The sequence below is a fragment of the Oncorhynchus mykiss genome, chromosome 10 (assembly GCF_013265735.2).
Source record: "Oncorhynchus mykiss isolate Arlee chromosome 10, USDA_OmykA_1.1, whole genome shotgun sequence".
NCBI lineage: Eukaryota > Metazoa > Chordata > Actinopteri > Salmoniformes > Salmonidae > Oncorhynchus > Oncorhynchus mykiss.
The window spans coordinates 83,632,844-83,654,140 of NC_048574.1; the positions used below are offsets into that span (position 1 = coordinate 83,632,844).

At 47.1% G+C, this 21,297-nt stretch overlaps 3 long non-coding RNA genes across 5 annotated transcripts; 1 reads left to right on the top strand and 2 right to left on the bottom strand.

Moving 5' to 3' along the window:
* Positions 1-718: 718 nt before the first annotated feature.
* Positions 719-3,897, top strand: LOC110512947. 3 transcript variants are annotated; one of them, XR_005034292.1, is made up of 4 exons: positions 719-773; positions 1,063-1,129; positions 1,337-1,729; positions 2,131-3,897. It is a non-coding gene; the product is annotated as an uncharacterized LOC110512947 (long non-coding RNA). The 3 variants fall into 3 exon arrangements; XR_005034291.1 differs by having other exon boundaries at positions 1,337-2,516; XR_005034293.1 differs by having other exon boundaries at positions 729-773; positions 1,066-1,129; positions 1,337-2,516.
* Positions 3,803-13,692, bottom strand: LOC118936840. The gene is made up of 2 exons (XR_005034289.1): positions 13,543-13,692; positions 3,803-12,018 (listed from the first exon to the last, which is right to left on the bottom strand). It is a non-coding gene; the product is annotated as an uncharacterized LOC118936840 (long non-coding RNA).
* A 2,343-nt stretch (positions 13,693-16,035) lies between these two features.
* Positions 16,036-19,827, bottom strand: LOC118936839. Its single transcript, XR_005034288.1, has 2 exons — positions 18,601-19,827; positions 16,036-17,055 (listed from the first exon to the last, which is right to left on the bottom strand). It is a non-coding gene; the product is annotated as an uncharacterized LOC118936839 (long non-coding RNA).
* Positions 19,828-21,297: the final 1,470 nt, after the last annotated feature.

The window sequence follows — 21,297 nt, forward strand, 5'->3', positions numbered from 1 at the left end:
GAGAAGGTGGACTTTGTGGCTTTTATAGCTGTGGTAATTAATGGCACGACTTTGTGGCCTTTATAGCTGTGGTAATTAACGGCACGACTTTGTGGCCTTTATAGCTGTGGTAATTAAGGGCACTGCCAAGGTGGAGAGAATATTTAGATTTTTTGTATTTTTAATCCCTATTAAAACAATGTGGTTGTATGCCTATATGTACTTTTCAGTATACATTGATGGCTAATGGTGTTTTATTCGGTTGTAGTTCCATGTATTTCTTAAAAAACAAACGTGTAAACCATTTTTATTGACCAGAATGTAACTGAAAATACAATGTCAGCCTTGCCATTGTCCATCAATACCAAAACATATATTTTTTTCGTATAACATTTGGGGAAACGTATGCAGTCATTGTAGTCTTACATTTTGTTGGCCAAACAAAATTACCAAAACGTTAACCCGTAAGAAGGCTAGGGTTGCTGAGTGTGAATACATGGCTCTGGGTGTAAGCACCTTTTCACAAGAAACTTTCTTGTGTTCAAATTACCGTCCGTGTGAAATAGCTAGAAAGCTTTCGTATTTCCACATGGCTGCACCTCCTGTTACGAGAACGATAAATCAAGTGCAATACCTGCGTCGACCTGTGTCGAGCAGCAAAACACCGGAAAGCTTTCTAGCCTACCGGAAAGTTACAAGAAGAACAAGAATAGTTACCTTATCCGGTCATGTGACACTTGTTGTTAATAGATTTTTCGCTCACACCAGATGTCTGGACCCTGGACAGATAACAGGTAGGTCGCCAGTTCGTCCCTTGTTGTCAGAAATACAGCATGTTTTGTGTTTGGTTTAAAAAAACGCGTTAAACCAGTAAGGAAGGTTACGTAACTAAGGTGAATAAAGAAAGTTGCACAACATAGAATGTGTGGATATTTTTGTTGCATTACTTGCGTATATTTGGATATCATTCTCACTTATTATTTTAGCCACCTGTACATTAGGCTACATTTTTCCTCTTTGCATCTTCAAAGAAATACACATTGCCACTTAACATGTATTCATCTTGTGACTTCTCCTTGGAAGAAGGAGAGAGGGACCCTAGGAGGTACGTAAAGGAGTTGATGAAATCCTGTTACGACAGACAAATCAGGTGAGAGGAGGTCCTAACTAGTCAATTATCTAAATTGATCAAAACTTGGAGACACTGTAGCCTTTAAGGACTGGAGTTGCACACATGTCATAGAACAACATGAACCAGGAAGTGACAGACTAATAGTGCATTGTGGGTAAATGGTGACAGGCTGCCCGATCTGCAAGTAGTAATAGATATGTATTTGTTATGCTTGGTGGTTTGTAGATAAGTCAGTCTGTGTGGAGGAGGATGAAGACCTAGTGACGTGCAGGACAGAGTAAAACACACACTATCAATGACATGCAGCTTTTCTCATAGACCGGGGAGGTTACTATGTGAAGGAATGTGTTAGGATTGGAAGTTCTCTCTTTATGTTTCTTTTGAGATGGTATGGCCTCTGAGAACCCCCAAGACCAACTGCATGAGGCTATTAAAAACGCACAACGCCTTGCTGAGGAGCTCAACCAAGAGAAGGACCCACAAGCCCAACTGGACGAGGCCATTAACGAGGTCAAAAGACTGGCTGAGGAGCTCAACCAAGAGAAGGACCCACAAGCCCAACTGGACGAGGCCATTAACGAGGCAAAAAGACTGGCTGAGGAGCTCAACCCAGAACGGGTAATGTAACAAGTCGTACATTACCGGTAATGTAACCCCTACAGCTCCCATACGTGCATAAATATTCCCAACACAACCCCAGCGTTATCATTTATCATTGCTTTTTGTTGGTCAAAGTAGACCCCACATGGTACAAATGTGAATATAAACGTGATATGACCTGAACACGGTCATCAATGTTATTGCCCATTGAGCATGAGGCACAAGGGTGCACTTGTTAGCGTCCTTGTGAACTTCTACACATGTTAGCAGTGTGAGTGAGCCAGAACATGCCTTTCCTCAGCTGACAAATCACTTCACCTTATGTGAAAATAAAATGATTGCTTGTGCTCCGTATGTGCAGAAGCAAGCCATGCTTTTATTAGTGGGCCAGCCATGATAATTGAAATGCACTTTTTTAGGAAAATAAGAAGAAAAAGACAAACAAGCCTCCAGGGATTAGGTTCAGATGGAGACAAAGGGATGAGAGAGGACAGATTGTTCCTCAAACCAGGAAGGCAAGTTTCATCCCATCTAGGTGCTCAACACGTATAAGTTTATATTATATATTCATATTTATGTCATGTAAAGTCTCCATACACTTCATGTAAGTATTCAGCCCATATAATATGATTTTCTGGTAAAAAATAGATTTATATTTTATTTCAGGATTTGATTGAGTGATGTTTTGCAGTGATACCAGGAGAGGGCAGTGTGACAACAACCAGGTTTGGCAGGAGGACACTAGGACGGTCATTTCTCTGTTGTTGTGGTAACATGATAGGGTGGGTTGTTGGTTAGGAATAGATAACAGAGCCACGGTTGGACACTTCAGAATACAGCCATGGTTGGAGGAGTCAGCCGGGAGTGGATAGCTGTATCGGCCACTGTTGGATAGCTCAGCCGTAGCTGCATACTAGTCATGTTCGGAAAATAGAGGCGTGGTGGAATGTACCATTCAGCTATGATTGGATAGCTATGGTAGCTCCGCCCCGTTCATAGTCCCAGACCCAAAACGCTCTCAGTCTGTCAGCGACCGTGCAAGAGTGAACATCTCCCATGACTGTTATTTCTAAACTTGTCAAAGCTTGAAATCTTTCACTCATTTCCATCCCAGCCCGAAACCGTATCTGCAGAACAGCACTTTTTTTAGGAGCTTTGATATTCTTATATTGTTACGGTACTTTTTGATACTGTTTGTAAGTATCCATGTTATGCACTGAATTTGTAATTGTATTTGAATGTGAAATTAAAATAAAAATTATTTTTCAAAAAAATATGTAAAAAAATCTATGTATGCTTATGTGTACAACGTGGTGCTTTGTTGAATAAAACGGAAACAAACCAACCAGAATATAGTCATGTCTTTAATTTCACATTTCAATATTATATCACCTCGTTCATGGAGGTAATAGACATTTAGGGAGGCAGAGTATGACAGTGTGAAAACGTAACAATGTAAAACAAAAAAAGAACAAGTTTAATGTGTACTCAATTTCCAGGGGCTTCCTCTACGCGAAGCAGAGCCGTCCTGAGCCTCCACTACAGGAACTCAGTGCCAGAGTGAACTTCTCCCCTGGCTACTATTTCAAAGTTGTCAAAGCTTCAAGTCGTTTGACTCATTTCGATCTAAGCCCGAAACTGAGAAGTGCCAGGGGCTTTCCCTACATGAATTTGGCGCCTCTCCAGCTCTCGAGATTCATTGTTGGTTAGGAATAGATAACAGAGCCACGGTTGGACACTTCAGAATACAGCCATGGTTGGAGGAGTCAGCCGGGAGTGGATATCTGTATCGGCCACTGTTGGATGGATCAGCCGTAGCTGCATACTAGAGTCATGTTCGGAAAATAGAGGCGTGACATACCAGTCAGCTCTGATTGGTAGCTCCGCCCCGTTCATAGTCCCAGACCCAAAACACTCTGTCTGTCAGCGACCGTGCAAGAGTGAACATCTCCCGTGACTGTTATTTCTAAACTTGTCAAAGCTTGAAATCGGTTCACTCATTTCCATCCCAGCCCGAAACCGTATCCATGTATGCTTATGTGTACAAGGTGGTGCTTTGTTGAATAAAACGGAAACAAACCAACCAGAATATAATAATAAAATGTCTTTAATTTCACATTTCAATATTATATCACACTGCATACTAGAGTCATGTTCGGAAAAAATAATAATAATAAAAATAAAAACTGAGAAACAACCTCGGTTGGAAAAAACGGCCTCGGTTGGATATAAAGCCTCGGTTGGATATAACGGCCTCGTTCGGATATAACGCGCCGGCTGGATAAAACGACCTCGGTTGGATGAAACCGTGGATGTAAGTGAATGGAAATACAAGTCACTATATAACCAGCACTACTCACTGACACTCTGCGCTGTAAAACGAAACCAGAAGGGAGCTGCCAACCGTCATCATCAGAAGAACAAATCAGCTAGAAACACTCCGATTGACTGCTGCTGAGGCTCGAACACTGCCAGAGAGAACTGCGTTGATTATGAAGGGGAAAGGTGTAATGACTGTTTTCCTACTTGCACTTGTTGCAAAATCCTCCGTGTCTCTTCCGATCACTATAACCGTGATTTTGAATCACCCAGTTACACCGCCCTGCTCTGGATCATGCCATGGTGGCAGAAATAAGACGGGAAGGAAAGATCCATAGAATAAATGGAACATTCTGCCATCACTCCGTGGATCCAGGACCAAGAAAACACATCCCCTCAGGAAAAAACACTGGCATGTCACGCTCTGCTCTGCCGTCGCTTCCAGCCACCAGCAAGACTGATACACACTTCATCGGTGTCTCTCTACTGCCACCGTGCGATAGTCTCGGCTCCCATTGAGAACTTCACCCCTAACACACCAGCATAGCTGAGGGGGGAGAGAGACTCGGAAGAAATGCTGAGAGCTCCGCTGCAGCCCAGCCCATTGAAAATCCTACGAGGCCGCCTACAATTGACACGCCACATTGCATCAACCAATGGTTGTGTGCCATGTCACTGACAATAATAAAATACATCTTTCACACAGAACTCTCCGTCTTCAGTCATTCAAATAATATGTTTAGATATTAAGGAGGCTGTATGTTTGTATTATCACAGCACTATAATAAAAGGGGGGTCCTCAGAATCCATTGTGAGACTAAAAACGTCATAATGCTCGTCAATAAACAACGAAGAGACAACCTATAGACAGACAAGAAGCGCAGTGTCTAACAGCGATGTGCAGCGGAAACAACCTGGAGCTGAACACGAAGAAAAGAAAGGACGTCATAGAGGATTTTATAAATGTTTTATTTGTTCCGTGTGACTGTTATACTGTCTACCTATGTGTGCTATGTAGACCTACTATATGTGAGAGAGCTCCAAATAATAATTCCAATATATTACTTTTAATAGGTACTTGCAAATGGCAATTATACTACCTGAATAAAATGGATGCAACTACTTGAATAAAATTTAGAAAAGCTTCTGATTGAGTTTGGAACTGTCAGATAATTTCTGTACCACAGAAATATAACGCTAGTAAAATGTGACGTAAAAAAAGCTCAAGCAGAAAGTCGCTATCCACGTTTATAAACCCAGGCTCGTTACACGATATGATGATATTGTGTACGACCGATTATATTATGATATTTAACAAAAGGGGGCAGAGGAATCAGGGTGATGGTTATATGCTAGTTGAATTAGTCTGCTGGTTTGACGCTCAAAAAGCGGCTTCACTCCGAGGAGATGCTGTAGTGTTGCCGGCACGGAGAAGTTAGGCTGGGCTCTGTGAGGACGATGGCAGTCAGAGGAAGGAACACGGCTGCGTTACGACACCAGTCAAATCGATGCGCAGCTCTACTATCTCGGTTGTAGCTCCGCGGACGAGAGTCTTTCACATGAGAACATCCAACCACGGCTGAATTGTCCGACCAATGTTAAGTCAAGTCAGTCACTGTAAAACCAAGCTGTACTGGATAGAAAATAGTAGACAGTAAGTTGACCTACCCGGACGAAGCATACTACTAATCTACTGGAGAAATGTGTCTCCCTTTTGTAAGTGAATGGAAATACAAGTCACTATAAAACCAGCACTGTGTCTCTATTCACTGACACTGAGCTGTCCGAAGAAACCAGAAGGGAGCTGCCAACCATCATCATCAGAAGAACAAATCAGCCAGAAACACTCCGATTGACTGCTGCTGAGGCTTGAACACTGCCAGAGAGAACTGCGTTGATTATGAAGGGGAAAGGTGTAATGACTGTTTTCCTACTTGCACTTGTTGCAAAATCCTCCGTGTCTCTTCCTATCACTATAACCGTGATTTTGAATCACCCAGTTACACCGCCCTGCTCTGGATCATGCCATGGTGGCAGAAATAAGACGGGAAGGAAAGATCTATAGAATAAATGGAACATTCTGCCATCACTCCGTGGATCCAAGACCAAGAAAACACATCCCCCCAGGAAAAAACACTGGCATGTCACGCTCTGCTCTGTCGTCGCTGCCAGCCACCAGCATGAATGGCTGTGCTCTACATTCTCAGTGTCTCGGTCTGACAAACTTCCCACTCGACAGTGCTCTAGTAGGCTACAATCATCTCTCAATATCTATAATAACACTTATTAGGAAGGCTATCCGAATGAATTAGGATCCGAAATGGCAAGTCAGGTCAGTCACTAGAAAACCAAGCTGTATTGGATAGAAAATGGTAGAGTAAATTAACCTTACCGGACGAAGCATACTACCAATCTACAGGCGAAATGTATGTCTCCCTTTTGTAAGTGAATGGAAATACAAGTCACTATAAAACCAGCACTGTCTCTCTATTCACTGACACTGAGCTGTCCGAAGAAACCAGAAGGGAGCTGCCAACCATCATCATCAGAAGAACAAATCAGCCAGAAACACTCCGATTGACTGCTGCTGAGGCTTGAACACTGCCAGAGAGAACTGCGTTGATTATGAAGGGGAAAGGTGTAATGACTGTTTTCCTACTTGCACTTGTTGCAAAATCCTCCGTGTCTCTTCCGATCACTATAACCGTGATTTTGAATGAACCAGTTACACCGCCCTGCTCTGGATCATGCCATGGTGTCAGAAATAAGACGGGAAGGAAAGATCCATAGAATAAATGGAACATTCTGCCATCACTCCGTGGATCCAAGACCAAGAAAACACATCCCCTCGGGAAAAAACACTGGCATGTCACGCTCTGCTCTGTCGTCGCTGCCAGCCACCAGCATGACTGACACACACTTCATCGACGTCTCTCTACTGGCACCGTGCGATAGTCTCGGCTCCCATTGTGAACTTCACCCCTTACACACGAGCATAGCTGAGCGGGGAGAGAGACTCGGAAGAAATGCTGAGCTCCGCTGCAGCCCAGCCCATTGAAAATCCTACGAGGCCGCCTACAATTGACACGTCACATTGCATCAACCAATGGTTGTGTGCCATGTCACTGACAATAATAAAATACATCTTTCACGCAGAACTCTCCGTCTTCAGTCATTCAAATAATATGTTTAGATATTAAGGAGGCTGTATGTCTGTATTATCACAGCACTATAATAAAAGGGGGGTCCTCAGAATCCATTGTGAGACTAAAAACGTCATAAGTCTCGTCAATAAACTACGACGATACAGCCTATAGACAGACAAGAAGCGCAGTGTCTAACAGCGATGTGCAGCGGAAACAACCTGGAGCTGAACACAACGAAAAGAAAGGACGTCATAGAGGATTTTATAAATGTTTTATTTGTTCCGTGTGACTGTTATACTGTCTACCTCTGTGTGCTATGTAGACCTACTATATGTGAGAGAGCTCCAAATAATAGTTCCAATATATTACTTTTAATAGGTACTTGCAAATGACAATTATACTACTTGAATGAAATGGATTAAACTACTTGAATAAAATTTAGAAAAGCTTCTGATTGAGTTTGGAACTGTCAGATAATTTCTGTAGCACAGAAATATAACGATAGTAAAATGTAGCGTAATGAAACAGGCAGGGAGCAGGACTCGAACCCTCGACCTCCAGCGCGCTATCGACTGTGCCCCAAAAGCATATTCAAGCAGTGAGGACGATGGCAGTCAGAGGCAGGAACACGGCTGCGTTACGACACCAGTCAAATCGATGCGCAGCTCTACTATCTCGGTTGTAGCTCCGCGGACGAGAGTCTTTCACACGAGAACATCCAACCACGACTGTCGTCATCCACATCCCCGAAAACCAATACAAGGACGCGGCCTCTGGATCAAGTTCAAAACCCCCGAGCTGACAAGGTACAAATCTGCTGTTCTGCCCCTGAACAGGCAGTTAAACCCAGTGTTCCTAGGTCGTCATTGAAAATAAGAAAAATTTTAAAAAAAACATTGCAAGCTATGCATCAGCTGAATTCAAACAGTCAGACTCAAAAAAAGCCATTGCCTCAAGGAGGAGAAAGCTGCAGGAGAAGGCGCACAAGGAAAGAGGGGAGCCCCGATGCAGCTAGAAGGAAGGGGAGCCGACCAACAATGAGACTTCCTCTTCCCCGCAGACTGTTAAAGACTGTCTCACATTTACACTGTTTTGATTTTGTTTGGTGTGGTTTTCTATTTCGGTGTGCTTGTTCAGATCTCGAACGTGTGAATAGTGTGTAATTTACTCTTAACGGTCTGTTCTATTTTCTATTTCGGTGTGATTCTTTATAATGTCACGGTTTGTATTTGTGATGTTTAATAAAATAATTATTTGAGTAATTCTTTGTGTCGTGCTTTTTTTTAAGGTTTTGGATTTGGTCTGCGTCACTTAATTTGTAAGTGTTGAACCTTCACTGTGTTTACTGTCCTTCACGGTGGTTAAAAATTGGCATGGGAAACATACGCAAGTGAAGTAGATTAATAAACAATGAAGACCTGCTGTAGTCTGTATACCTGCTGTTCTGGAAGCACAAGTTGTACTAGAAACTTAGACAGGCTGAACTCATCACAGACAGGGAAACAAATGGCATCAACCTAGTCTCTAGGCCGTGCCGAGTTCAACGAGATGCCCCACTTGACCGTAGCTCACTCGGTCTGAGAGCAGCAACCGTGAAAAAAAGTAGGCCCAAAATGAAGCCTGGCCCTAAATTTCAGGTGCTCCTGGGGGACAGCGGCGTAGCCGTTAGGGTGAGAAGGAAAAGTCAACCGCAGGGGTGTTCCTAAGGTCCTCCTGATCTGTGCAAGCCTAACCTTGACCGTGTGGCATTAACCCTTAACAGTTAAAAGAAGGTGTTTACATCAAACAGTTTGCAATGACTTCTCTCCCCATAGGAATACATTACCTGCTCCCCTAAATTCAACCTGAAGTCTATGTGGGTTATGAATGTCTTATGAACCTGTCTTCGATGCCAATTCATCAGGCCACTATGAGCTCTACCTGTGTTGATTAAATTCACCCTAAAGGTGTTTTGATATACACAACCTGAAGTTTTTGATAAACACTGCATTCAACCCTGTGTAAATCAGTCAATTCTTAACGTAAAGACTTTAAACCTAGGATTCTGTAAAAAGCCCACCCCAATGAGGATATGTGTTTACTTGAAGCTTCTTGTGCCAACCGGAAGTGCCTCAGACCGAGAAACAGCCTCGTACATTTGCAATGACTTAAAATCATTTTGACATGAAAAGTACGACATTTAGAAAAGTCCCAGAGTCGCAAAACTAGGTGCATTGAAACCGCCTTGGCCCATAGAGACTGACCCCAACGTTTCTGTCCGATATCTCATTCAAGGACCCCGTAGCAACGCCCTCGCTGCTCGGCCTCCAAATGACCTATCGAGCCGAAACTCGGGATTTGGGGTCGCCTCACATAGGCCTACACGTCAGAACTGGACCCGCAGCTAGAATGTAGCTACGTGTTTTATGTTTTTGTTATGGTTTAAACAGAAGGCGCTGTGTATTATGGGCCTGGTTTGAAATATGTGATAGTTGGCTTCTAAATGAGTTGGAAAAAGTGGGTGTGGTGTCAGTTTGGTGTGAGAATGATATCTAAGAGATGAGTCTTCTCCTTGTGTTGAGTCTTCTCCTTGCGACGAGTCTTCTCGTGTTGATTACCTACCTGTCGAGTCCCCTCCTTGTGTCGAGTCCTCTCGTGTTGAGTCCACTGCTTGTGTAGAGTCTTCTCCTTGTGTCGATGACCTACCTGTCGCGTCCTCTCCTTGTGTAGACTCCTCTCGTGTCGAGTCCTCTACTTGTGTAGAGTCCTGTCCTTGCGACGAGTCTTCTCCTTGTGACGAGTCCTGTCCTTGTGTAGAGTCCTCTCGTTTTGAGTCCACTGCTTGTGTAGAGTCTTCTCCTTGCCACGAGTCTTCTCCTTTTGTTGATTACCTACCTGTGGAGTCCTCTCCCTGACTCGAGTCCTGTACTTGTGATCAGTCTTCTCTTTGCGATTAGTCTTCTCCTTGTGTCGATGACGTCCTCCTGTCGAGTCTTCTCGTGTCGAGTCTTCTCCTTCTGTAGAGTCTTCCCCTTGCGACGAATCCTGTCCTTGTGATCAGTCTTCTCCTTGTGTCGAGTCTTCTCCTTGTGTCAAGTCTTCTCCTTGTGTCAAGTCCTGTCCTTGTGAAGAGTCTTCTCCTTGAGTCGATTACCTACCTCTCGAGTCCTCTCATGTCAAGTCCTCTACTGTGTAGAGTCTTCTCCTTGTGTCGATAACCTAACTGTGGAGTCCTCTCCTTTTGACGAGTCCTGTCCTTGTGTAGTCTTCTCCTTGTGTAGAGTCTTCTCCTTGTGTAGAGTCTTCTCCTTGTGTCGATTACCTACCTGTCGAGTCATCTCTTGCGACAAGTCCTGTCCTTGCGACGACGCTTCTCCTTGAGTAGGCTTCTCCTTGTGTAGAGTCTTCTCCATGTGTCAATTACCTACCTGTCGAGTCCTCCTTGTGACGAGTCCTGTTCTTGCGACGAGTCTTCTACTTGTTGATTACCTACCTTTGGAGTCCTCTCGTGTCAAGTTCTCTCCGTGTAGAGTCTTCTCCTTGCGACAAGTCCCCTCCTAGTGTCGATTCCTGTCCTTGCGTAGAGTCTTCTCCTTGCGGAGAGTCTTCTCCTTATGTCGATTACCTACCTGTCGAGTCCTCTCGTGTCGTTTCCTGTCCTTGCGACAATTCTTCTACTTGTGTCGATTACCTACCTGTCAAGTCTTCTCCTTGTGTCGAGTCTTCCTTGTGACGAGTCCTTCCGATGACTCTTCTCCTTGTGTCAATTACCTACCTGTCGAGTCCTCTCGTGTCGAGTTCTCTCCGTGTAGAGTCTTCTCCTTGCGACAAGTCTTCTCCTTGTGTCGATTACCTATCTTTTGAGGCCTGTGCTTGCGACGAGTCTTCTCCTTGCGTAGAGTCTTCTCCTTGCGTCGAGTCTTCTCCTTGTGTCTATTACCTACCTGTCGAGTTCTCTCCTTGTGACGAGTCCTGTCCTTGCGACGATTCTTCTTCTTGTGTCGATTACCTACCTGTCAAGTCTTCTCCTTGCGTAGAGTCTTCTCCTTGCGTAGTCTTCTCCTTGCGTAGAGTCTTCTCCGTGCGTAGTCTTCTCCGTGCGTAGTCTTCTCCATGTGTCAATTACCTACCTGTCGAGTCCTCCTTGTGACGAGTCCTCTCCTTGTGAAGAGTCTTCTACTTGTGTCGATTACCTACCTGTCGAGTCCTCTCCTTATGTCGAGTCCTGTCGTTGTGAAGAGTCTTCTTGTGTCGATTACCTACCTGTCGAGTCCTGTCCTTGTGTAGAGTCTTCTCCTTGCCTAGAGTCTTCTCCTTGCGGAGAGTCTTCTCCTTGCGTAAAGTCCTCTCCTTGCGACAAGTCTTGTGTGAATTACCTACCTTTCGAGTCCACTCGCGTCGAGTCATCTCCTTGTGTCGATTACCTACCTGTCGAGTCCTCTCCTTGTGTCGATTCCTGTCCTTGTGACGAGTCTTCTTGTGTCGATTACCTACCTGTCGAGTCCTCTCGTGTCGTTTCCTGTCCTTGCGACAATTCTTCTACTTGTGTCGATTACCTACCTGTCAAGTCCTCTCCTTGTGTCGAGTCTTCCTTGTGACGAGTCCTTCCGATGACTCTTCTCCTTGTGTCAATTACCTACCTGTCGAGTCCTCTCGTGTCGAGTCCTCTCCTTGTGTCGATTCCTGTCCTTGCGACGAGTCTTCTCCATGTGTCAATTACCTACCGGTCGAATCCTCTCCTTGTGACGAGTCCTGTCCTTGCGACGAGTCTTCTCCTTGTGTCAAGTCCTGTCCTTGCGAAGAGTCTTCTACTTGCATTGAGTCATCTCCTTGTGTAGTCTTTTCCTTGTGTCAATTACCTACCTGTCGAGTCCTCTCCTTGTGTCGATTCCTGTCCTTGTGACGAGTCTTCTTCTCGTGTCGATTACCTACCTGTCGAGTCCTCTCCTTATGTCGAGTCCTGTCCTTGTGAAGAGTCTTCTTCTTGTGTCGATTACCTACCTGTCAAGTCTTCTCCTTGCGTAGAGTCTTCTCCTTGCGTAGAGTCTTCTCCTTGCGTAGAGTCTTCTCCTTGCGTAGATTACCTATCTGACGAGTACTGTCCTTGTGAAGAGTCTTCTACATGTGTCGATTACCTACCTGTCGAGTCTACTCGTGTCAAGTCATCTCCTTGTGCAGAGTCTTCTCCTTGTGTCGATTACCTACCTGTCGAGTCCTCTCCTTATGTCGAGTCATGTCCTTGTGAAGTGTATTCAACTTGTGTTGATTACCTACCTTTCGAGTCCTCTCGTGTAGAGTCCTGTCCTTGCGACGAGTCTGCTCCTTGCGACGAGTCTTCTCCTTGCGTAGTCTTCTCCTTGCGACGAGTCTTCTCCTTGCGACGAGTCTTCTCCTTGCGACGAGTCTTCTCCTTGCGACGAGTCTTCTCCTTGCGACGAGTCTTCTCCTTGCGACGAGTCTTCTGCTTGCGACGAGTCTTCTGCTTGCGACGAGTCTTCTCCTTGCGACGAGTCTTCGCTTGCGACGAGTCTTCGCTTGCGACGAGTCTTCGCTTGCGACGAGTCTTCGCTTGCGACGAGTCTTCGCTTGCGACGAGTCTTCTCCTGCGACGAGTCTTCTCCTTGCGACGAGTCTTCTCCTTGCGACGAGTCTTCTCCTTGCGACGAGTCTTCTCCTTGCGACGAGTCTTCTGCTTGCGACGAGTCTTCTCCTTGCGACGAGTCTTCTCCTTGCGACGAGTCTTCTCCTTGCGACGAGTCTTCTCCTTGCGACGAGTCTTCTCCTTGCGACGAGTCTTCTCCTTGCGACGAGTCTTCTGCTTGCGACGAGTCTTCTCCTTGCGACGAGTCTTCTCCTTGCGACGAGTCTTCTCCTTGCGACGAGTCTTCTCCTTGCGACGAGTCTTCCCTTGCGACGAGTCTTCTGCTTGCGACGAGTCTTCTGCTTGCGACGAGTCTTCTCCTTGCGACGAGTCTTCTCCTTGCGACGAGTCTTCTCCTTGCGACGAGTCTTCTCCTTGTGTCGATTACCTATCTTTTGAGGCCTGTGCTTTCGACGAGTCTTCTCCTTGCGTCGAGTCTTCTCCTTGTGTCTATTACCTACCTGTCGAGTCCTCTCCTTGTGACGAGTCCTGTCCTTGCGACGATTCTTCTTCTTGTGTCGATTACCTACCTGTCAAGTCTTCTCCTTGCATAGTCTTCTCCTTGCGTAGAGTCTTCTCCTTGCGTTGAGTCTTCTCCTTGTGTCTATTACCTACCTGTCGAGTCCTCCTTGTGACGAGTCCTCTCCTTGTGAAGTCTTCTACTTGTGTCGATTACCTACCTGTCGAGTCCTCTCCTTATGTCGAGTCCTGTCGTTGTGAAGAGTCTTCTTGTGTCGATTACCTACCTGTCGAGTCCTCCTTGTGACGAGTCTTCTTGTGTCGATTACCTACCTGTCAAGTCCTCTCCTTATGTCGAGTCCTGTCGTTGTGAAGAGTCTTCTTGTGTCGATTACCTACCTGTCGAGTCCTGTCCTTGTGTAGAGTCTTCTCCTTGCCTAGAGTCTTCTCCTTGCGGAGAGTCTTCTCCTTGCGGAGAGTCTTCTCCTTGCGGAGAGTCTTCTCCTTGCGTAAAGTCCTCTCCTTGCGACGAGTCTTGTGTGAATTACCTACCTTTCGAGTCCACTCGCGTCGAGTCCTCTCCTTGTGTCGATTCCTGTCCTTGTGACGAGTCTTCTTGTGTCGATTACCTACCTGTCGAGTCCTCTCGTGTCGTTTCCTGTCCTTGCGACAATTCTTCTACTTGTGTCGATTACCTACCTGTCAAGTCCTCTCCTTGTGTCGAGTCTTCCTTGTGACGAGTCCTTCCGATGACTCTTCTCCTTGTGTCAGTTACCTACCTGTCGAGTCCTCTCGTGTCGAGTCCTCTCCTTGTGTCGATTCCTGTCCTTGCGACGAGTCTTCTCCATGTGTCAATTACCTACCGGTCGAATCCTCTCCTTGTGACGAGTCCTGTCCTTGCGACGAGTCTTCTCCTTGTGTCAAGTCCTGTCCTTGCGAAGAGTCTTCTACTTGCATTGAGTCATCTCCTTGTGTAGTCTTTTCCTTGTGTCAATTACCTACCTGTCGAGTCCTCTCCTTGTGTCGATTCCTGTCCTTGTGACGAGTCTTCTTCTCGTGTCGATTACCTACCTGTCGAGTCCTCTCCTTATGTCGAGTCCTGTCCTTGTGAAGAGTCTTCTTCTTGTGTCGATTACCTACCTGTCAAGTCTTCTCCTTGCGTAGAGTCTTCTCCTTGCGTAGAGTCTTCTCCTTGCGTAGATTACCTATCTGACGAGTACTGTCCTTGTGAAGAGTCTTCTACATGTGTCGATTACCTACCTGTCGAGTCCACTCGTGTCAAGTCATCTCCTTGTGCAGAGTCTTCTCCTTGTGTCGATTACCTACCTGTCGAGTCCTCTCCTTATGTCGAGTCCTGTCCTTGTGAAGTGTCTTCAACTTGTGTTGATTACCTACCTTTCGAGTCCTCTCGTGTAGAGTCCTGTCCTTGCGACGAGTCTGCTCCTTGCGACGAGTCTTCTCCTTGCGTAGTCTTCTCCTTGCGACGAGTCTTCTCCTTGCGACGAGTCTTCTCCTTGCGACGAGTCTTCTCCTTGCGACGAGTCTTCTCCTTGCGACGAGTCTTCTCCTTGCGACGAGTCTTCTGCTTGCGACGAGTCTTCTGCTTGCGACGAGTCTTCTCCTTGCGACGAGTCTTCTCCTTGCGACGAGTCTTCTCCTTGCGACGAGTCTTCTCCTTGCGACGAGTCTTCCCTTGCGAAGAGTCTTCTGCTTGCGACGAGTCTTCTCCCTGCGACGAGTCTTCTCCTTGCGACGAGTCTTCTCCTTGTGTCGATTACCTATCTTTTGAGGCCTGTGCTTTCGACGAGTCTTCTCCTTGCGTAGAGTCTTCTCCTTGCGTAGAGTCTTCTCCTTGTGTCTATTACCTACCTGTCGAGTCCTCTCCTTGTGACGAGTCCTGTCCTTGCGACGATTCTTCTTCTTGTGTCGATTACCTACCTGTCAAGTCTTCTCCTTGCATAGTCTTCTCCTTGCGTAGAGTCTTCTCCTTGCGTCGAGTCTTCTCCTTGTGTCTATTACCTACCTGTCGAGTCCTCCTTGTGACGAGTCTTCTTGTGTCGATTACCTACCTGTCAAGTCCTCTCCTTATGTCGAGTCCTGTCGTTGTGAAGAGTCTTCTTGTGTCGATTACCTACCTGTCGAGTCCTGTCCTTGTGTAGAGTCTTCTCCTTGCCTAGAGTCTTCTCCTTGCGGAGAGTCTTCTCCTTGCGGAGAGTCTTCTCCTTGCGTAAAGTCCTCTCCTTGCGACGAGTCTTGTGTGAATTACCTACCTTTCGAGTCCACTCGCGTCGAGTCATCTCCTTGTGTCGATTACCTACCTGTCAAGTCCTCTCGTGTCGATTCCTGTCCTTGTGACGAGTCTTCTTGTGTCGATTACCTACCTGTCGAGTCCTCTCGTGTCGTTTCCTGTCCTTGCGACAATTCTTCTACTTGTGTCGATTACCTACCTGTCAAGTCCTCTCCTTGTGTCGAGTCTTCCTTGTGACGAGTCCTTCCGATGACTCTTCTCCTTGTGTCAATTACCTACCTGTCGAGTCCTCTCGTGTAGAGTCCTGTCCTTGCGACGAGTCTTCTCCTTGCGACGAGTCTTCTCCTTGCGACGAGTCTTCTCCTTGCGACGAGTCTTCTGCTTGCGACGAGTCTTCTGCTTGCGACGAGTCTTCTCCTTGCGACGAGTCTTCTCCTTGCGACGAGTCTTCTCCTTGCGACGAGTCTTCTCCTTGCGACGAGTCTTCTCCTTGCGACGAGTCTTCCCTTGCGAAGAGTCTTCTGCTTGCGACGAGTCTTCTGCTTGCGACGAGTCTTCTCCTTGCGACGAGTCTTCTCCTTGTGTCGATTACCTATCTTTTGAGGCCTGTGCTTTCGACGAGTCTTCTCCTTGCGTAGAGTCTTCTCCTTGCGTCGAGTCTTCTCCTTGTGTCTATTACCTACCTGTCGAGTCCTCTCCTTGTGACGAGTCCTGTCCTTGCGACGATTCTTCTTCTTGTGTCGATTACCTACCTGTCAAGTCTTCTCCTTGCATAGTCTTCTCCTTGCGTAGAGTCTTCTCCTTGTGTCTATTACCTACCTGTCGAGTCCTCCTTGTGACGAGTCCTCTCCTTGTGAAGAGTCTTCTACTTGTGTCGATTACCTACCTGTCGAGTCCTCTCCTTATGTCGAGTCCTGTCGTTGTGAAGAGTCTTCTTGTGTCGATTACCTACCTGTCGAGTCCTGTCCTTGTGTAGAGTCTTCTCCTTGCCTAGAGTCTTCTCCTTGCGGAGAGTCTTCTCCTTGCGTAAAGTCCTCTCCTTGCGACAAGTCTTGTGTGAATTACCTACCTTTCGAGTCCACTCGCGTCGAGTCATCTCCTTGTGTCGATTACCTACCTGTCGAGTCCTCTCCTTGTGTCGATTCCTGTCCTTGTGACGAGTCTTCTTGTGTCGATTACCTACCTGTCGAGTCCTCTCGTGTCGTTTCCTGTCCTTGCGACAATTCTTCTACTTGTGTCGATTACCTACCTGTCAAGTCCTCTCCTTGTGTCGAGTCTTCCTTGCGACGAGTCCTTCCGATGACTCTTCTCCTTGTGTCAATTACCTACCTGTCGAGTCCTCTCGTGTCGAGTCCTCTCCTTGTGTCGATTCCTGTCCTTGCGACGAGTCTTCTCCATGTGTCAATTACCTACCGGTCGAATCCTCTCCTTGTGACGAGTCCTGTCCTTGCGACGAGTCTTCTCCTTGTGTCAAGTCCTGTCCTTGCGAAGAGTCTTCTACTTGCATTGAGTCATCTCCTTGTGTAGTCTTTTCCTTGTGTCAATTACCTACCTGTCGAGTCCTCTCCTTGTGTCGATTCCTGTCCTTGTGACGAGTCTTCTTCTCGTGTCGATTACCTACCTGTCGAGTCCTCTCCTTATGTCGAGTCCTGTCCTTGTGAAGAGTCTTCTTCTTGTGTCGATTACCTACCTGTCAAGTCTTCTCCTTGCGTAGAGTCTTCTCCTTGCGTAGAGTCTTCTCCTTGCGTAGAGTCTTCTCCTTGCGTAGATTACCTATCTGACGAGTACTGTCCTTGTGAAGAGTCTTCTACATGTGTCGATTACCTACCTGTCGAGTCTACTCGTGTCAAGTCATCTCCTTGTGCAGAGTCTTCTCCTTGTGTCGATTACCTACCTGTCGAGTCCTCTCCTTATGTCGAGTCATGTCCTTGTGAAGTGTCTTCAACTTGTGTTGATTACCTACCTTTCGAGTCCTCTCGTGTAGAGTCCTGTCCTTGCGACGAGTCTGCTCCTTGCGACGAGTCTTCTCCTTGCGACGAGTCTTCTCCTTGCGACGAGTCTTCTCCTTGCGACGAGTCTTCTCCTTGCGACGAGTCTTCTCCTTGCGACGAGTCTTCTCCTTGCGACGAGTCTTCTGCTTGCGACGAGTCTTCTGCTTGCGACGAGTCTTCTCCTTGCGACGAGTCTTCGCTTGCGACGAGTCTTCGCTTGCGACGAGTCTTCGCTTGCGACGAGTCTTCGCTTGCGACGAGTCTTCGCTTGCGACGAGTCTTCTCCTTGCGACGAGTCTTCTCCTTGCGACGAGTCTTCTCCTTGCGACGAGTCTTCTGCTTGCGACGAGTCTTCTCCTTGCGACGAGTCTTCTCCTTGCGACGAGTCTTCTCCTTGCGACGAGTCTTCTCCTTGCGACGAGTCTTCTCCTTGCGACGAGTCTTCTCCTTGCGACGAGTCTTCTGCTTGCGACGAGTCTTCTCCTTGCGACGAGTCTTCTGCTTGCGACGAGTCTTCTCCTTGCGACGAGTCTTCTGCTTGCGACGAGTCTTCTCCTTGCGACGAGTCTTCTCCTTGCGACGAGTCTTCTCCTTGCGACGAGTCTTCTCCTTGCGACGAGTCTTCCCTTGCGACGAGTCTTCTGCTTGCGACGAGTCTTCTGCTTGCGACGAGTCTTCTCCTTGCGACGAGTCTTCTCCTTGCGACGAGTCTTCTCCTTGCGACGAGTCTTCTCCTTGTGTCGATTACCTATCTTTTGAGGCCTGTGCTTTCGACGAGTCTTCTCCTTGCGTCGAGTCTTCTCCTTGTGTCTATTACCTACCTGTCGAGTCCTCTCCTTGTGACGAGTCCTGTCCTTGCGACGATTCTTCTTCTTGTGTCGATTACCTACCTGTCAAGTCTTCTCCTTGCATAGTCTTCTCCTTGCGTAGAGTCTTCTCCTTGCGTTGAGTCTTCTCCTTGTGTCTATTACCTACCTGTCGAGTCCTCCTTGTGACGAGTCCTCTCCTTGTGAAGTCTTCTACTTGTGTCGATTACCTACCTGTCGAGTCCTCTCCTTATGTCGAGTCCTGTCGTTGTGAAGAGTCTTCTTGTGTCGATTACCTACCTGTCGAGTCCTCCTTGTGACGAGTCTTCTTGTGTCGATTACCTACCTGTCAAGTCCTCTCCTTATGTCGAGTCCTGTCGTTGTGAAGAGTCTTCTTGTGTCGATTACCTACCTGTCGAGTCCTGTCCTTGTGTAGAGTCTTCTCCTTGCCTAGAGTCTTCTCCTTGCGGAGAGTCTTCTCCTTGCGGAGAGTCTTCTCCTTGCGTAAAGTCCTCTCCTTGCGACGAGTCTTGTGTGAATTACCTACCTTTCGAGTCCACTCGCGTCGAGTCCTCTCCTTGTGTCGATTCCTGTCCTTGTGACGAGTCTTCTTGTGTCGATTACCTACCTGTCGAGTCCTCTCGTGTCGTTTCCTGTCCTTGCGACAATTCTTCTACTTGTGTCGATTACCTACCTGTCAAGTCCTCTCCTTGTGTCGAGTCTTCCTTGTGACGAGTCCTTCCGATGACTCTTCTCCTTGTGTCAGTTACCTACCTGTCGAGTCCTCTCGTGTCGAGTCCTCTCCTTGTGTCGATTCCTGTCCTTGCGACGAGTCTTCTCCATGTGTCAATTACCTACCGGTCGAATCCTCTCCTTGTGACGAGTCCTGTCCTTGCGACGAGTCTTCTCCTTGTGTCAAGTCCTGTCCTTGCGAAGAGTCTTCTACTTGCATTGAGTCATCTCCTTGTGTAGTCTTTTCCTTGTGTCAATTACCTACCTGTCGAGTCCTCTCCTTGTGTCGATTCCTGTCCTTGTGACGAGTCTTCTTCTCGTGTCGATTACCTACCTGTCGAGTCCTCTCCTTATGTCGAGTCCTGTCCTTGTGAAGAGTCTTCTTCTTGTGTCGATTACCTACCTGTCAAGTCTTCTCCTTGCGTAGAGTCTTCTCCTTGCGTAGAGTCTTCTCCTTGCGTAGATTACCTATCTGACGAGTACTGTCCTTGTGAAGAGTCTTCTACATGTGTCGATTACCTACCTGTCGAGTCCACTCGTGTCAAGTCATCTCCTTGTGCAGAGTCTTCTCCTTGTGTCGATTACCTACCTGTCGAGTCCTCTCCTTATGTCGAGTCCTGTCCTTGTGAAGTGTCTTCAACTTGTGTTGATTACCTACCTTTCGAGTCCTCTCGTGTAGAGTCCTGTCCTTGCGACGAGTCTGCTCCTTGCGACGAGTCTTCTCCTTGCGTAGTCTTCTCCTTGCGACGAGTCTTCTCCTTGCGACGAGTCTTCTCCTTGCGACGAGTCTTCTCCTTGCGACGAGTCTTCTCCTTGCGACGAGTCTTCTGCTTGCGACGAGTCTTCTGCTTGCGACGAGTCTTCTGCTTGCGACGAGTCTTCTGCTTGCGACGAGTCTTCTCCTTGCGACGAGTCTTCTCCTTGCGACGAGTCTTCTCCTTGCGACGAGTCTTCTCCTTGCGACGAGTCTTCCCTTGCGAAGAGTCTTCTGCTTGCGACGAGTCTTCTCCCTGCGACGAGTCTTCTCCTTGCGACGAGTCTTCTCCTTGTGTCGATTACCTATCTTTTGAGGCCTGTGCTTTCGACGAGTCTTCTCCTTGCGTAGAGTCTTCTCCTTGCGTAGAGTCTTCTCCTTGTGTCTATTACCTACCTGTCGAGTCCTCTCCTTGTGACGAGTCCTGTCCTTGCGACGATTCTTCTTCTTGTGTCGATTACCTACCTGTCAAGTCTTCTCCTTGCATAGTCTTCTCCTTGCGTAGAGTCTTCTCCTTGCGTCGAGTCTTCTCCTTGTGTCTATTACCTACCTGTCGAGTCCTCCTTGTGACGAGTCTTCTTGTGTCGATTACCTACCTGTCAAGTCCTCTCCTTATGTCGAGTCCTGTCGTTGTGAAGAGTCTTCTTGTGTCGATTACCTACCTGTCGAGTCCTGTCCTTGTGTAGAGTCTTCTCCTTGCCTAGAGTCTTCTCCTTGCGGAGAGTCTTCTCCTTGCGGAGAGTCTTCTCCTTGCGTAAAGTCCTCTCCTTGCGACGAGTCTTGTGTGAATTACCTACCTTTCGAGTCCACTCGCGTCGAGTCATCTCCTTGTGTCGATTACCTACCTGTCAAGTCCTCTCGTGTCGATTCCTGTCCTTGTGACGAGTCTTCTTGTGTCGATTACCTACCTGTCGAGTCCTCTCGTGTCGTTTCCTGTCCTTGCGACAATTCTTCTACTTGTGTCGATTACCTACCTGTCAAGTCCTCTCCTTGTGTCGAGTCTTCCTTGTGACGAGTCCTTCCGATGACTCTTCTCCTTGTGTCAATTACCTACCTGTCGAGTCCTCTCCTTGTGACGAGTCCTGTCCTTGCGACGAGTCTTCTCCTTGTGTCAAGTCCTGTCCTTGCGAAGAGTCTTCTACTTGCATTGAGTCATCTCCTTGTGTAGTCTTTTCCTTGTGTCAATTACCTACCTGTCGAGTCCTCTCCTTGTGTCGATTCCTGTCCTTGTGACGAGTCTTCTTCTCGTGTCGATTACCTACCTGTCGAGTCCTCTCCTTATGTCGAGTCCTGTCCTTGTGAAGAGTCTTCTTCTTGTGTCGATTACCTACCTGTCAAGTCTTCTCCTTGCGTAGAGTCTTCTCCTTGCGTAGAGTCTTCTCCTTGCGTAGATTACCTATCTGACGAGTACTGTCCTTGTGAAGAGTCTTCTACATGTGTCGATTACCTACCTGTCGAGTCCACTCGTGTCAAGTCATCTCCTTGTGCAGAGTCTTCTCCTTGTGTCGATT